The following is a 2,317-nucleotide window of genomic DNA, read 5'->3' as shown; positions in this document are numbered from 1 at the left end:
CGGCTGGGCGGTCTACACTGGCTGAGCTGTCTACACCCGCCAGGAGAAGGGCACAGCGGCCTCAGGCGATAGGACCAGAACGTACGAAAGGAGCCGGGATGCCTTCCAGGTCTGCAGCTGCAGCCGCAACTCTCCGCAGCCCAGCCATGGCCCATGGTCACCCCTGACGGCTTCGTGTACAAGCGTGAGGCAATCCCGGGTGACCCTTCACTCCAGAGGAGGAGATCCCCCCCGGCCGAGGAAGGCGTTCGAGAAGCAGCTGGGGGCTCGACGTGAGGACCAGGAGGAGCTGCGCAGCCACAGACCAGAATCAGGTGCGGCCTTCCTCTAGAAGGAACCCTTCACGCCCAAGGCTGCCCCGGGGAATGGCCCAGAGGATGCCTGACAAGAGCCCAGTGCCGGCCTCGCAGACAAGGACAAAGCGCTGCCTGGATTCCGTGGCAAATTCCAGAGACTAAGGCCACCGACCCGGAGAAGCCTACACGCGCGCCTCGATCCTGCCCCATGTCCGGGAAGCCAGTGCGCATGTCAGACCTGACGCGCATGCGCTTCATGCCGTTCGACGCCCTGTGGACTGCGTGGGGTTCATCACGCGCAGTGAGCGCTGAGGGTGCCCTGGGCCCCGCGACAGCCGGAGCGTCGGCACGCCTCGTGCAGTGTTCAGGTCCTCTGGGGCCACGGTCACCCTCGAGAGCCTGCAGAAGCTGACTCGGAAGGACAGGGTGGACTTGTGAACTGGGAGAAGCGACGTCATGGTGGTGCAGCGGAGCGGCCTGGACTTGGCGGGCTCCGGAGTGATGGCGGAGGCCAAGAAGTCGAGGTCCATCATGCCCGCCCGGCTCGCGGGAGAGCTCATCAGCACTGGCACGCGACTGGCCTCGTGGCGCCCTACTTCGTTGGCTGCGCTGGAGCCCGGGACTGTGGCAGGTGAGGAGGCCGGCCACTCCCCGGGTACACCTTCTACAATAGCTTGAGTTCAGAGGTGTGGGCTGCGAATAATTAATGTGGCTTAACCTTAAGAATAAAGTCTGCACTGAACGCAAATGCACAGTTAAAACTGGGTAAGAGTGGCCAGAAGCCAAAGCCTGAGCTGTGACCATAGGAGGGCGCCACTTTAAGGAGCTAAGTAGAAATCCCCTCCCATCCTTTTGAGGTAAGGCAAATTTGAAGTCCCTGAGAAGTCTAGGAATGCCTCTCCCAAATTAAAATGTGATAAGACTCCCAAAGGCAATGAAATGCAGTGGGGCTGGGAAAGAAAGAACCAAAATATTAAGATTTGTACAAAATACTAAGGTTAATTCTTTAGGCAAATATTAAGTGCATACAATGTGCTAGGCATTGTTCACATACCGGAATACTGAGGGTCCTTTTAAGATAAATGATAGATGCCAAGATCGCAGGGTGTGGAAGGAGGGCAATCTTCCCCTGCCTCTTTGAAACCCAAACAGGTAGATAAGGTCACAGAAAGATTGACTGAATTGAGATCCCTCCCTGTACAATGAACCCCTCTAACAACTCCTACAAGTGAAAGTTTACCCTATGAGGGTGGAGAAATGTCAAACTCATTTTTAAGGGCACATACTGAAAATATGTAAATGGCTAAGAGCTACATGAAAGGATGCTCAACATCACTAATCATCAGGGAAATGCAGATTAATACCACAATGAGATACCATCTCCCACCTATTAGAATGGCCATAATCAAGAAGGCAAGAGAGGGGTGCGTGGTGGCTTAGTCGGTTAAGCATCTGACTTCTGCTCAGGCCATGATCTCACAGTCCGTGAATTTGAGTCCTTCATCGGCCTCTGTGCTGGCAGCTCAGAGCCTGGAGCCTGCTTCGGATTCTGTGTCTTCCACTCTCTCTGCCCGCCCCCCATCCCCCCCGACTCATGCTCTGTCTCTCTCACTCTCAAAAGTGAATAAATGTTAAAAAAAATTTTTAATAAAAAATTTTTAAAAAAGAAGGCAAGAGATAACCAGTGTAGGTGAGGATGTGGAAAAAAGGGAACCTTTCTATACCTTTGGTAGGAATATAAATTGGTGTAGCCACTGTGGAAAACAGTGTGGAGGTTCCTCAGAAAATTAAAAATAGAAATACCATACAATCCAGTGATCCCACTACTGGGTATACACCCAAAGGAAATGAAAACAGGATATCAAAGAGATACCTGCACTCTCATGTTTATTGTGGCATTATTCACAGTAGCCAAGATACGGTAATAACCTGAATACCCATCGATGGATGAATAGATAAAATGTGATATATGTGATACACACACACTCACACACACACTAGAATATTATTTAGCCATGAGT

This window comes from Panthera pardus, unplaced genomic scaffold, assembly GCF_024362965.1.
Source record: "Panthera pardus isolate Hobbes unplaced genomic scaffold, ASM2436296v1 HiC_scaffold_12, whole genome shotgun sequence".
Taxonomy (NCBI): Eukaryota; Metazoa; Chordata; class Mammalia; order Carnivora; family Felidae; genus Panthera; species Panthera pardus.
This window is presented reverse-complemented; position numbering follows the sequence as displayed.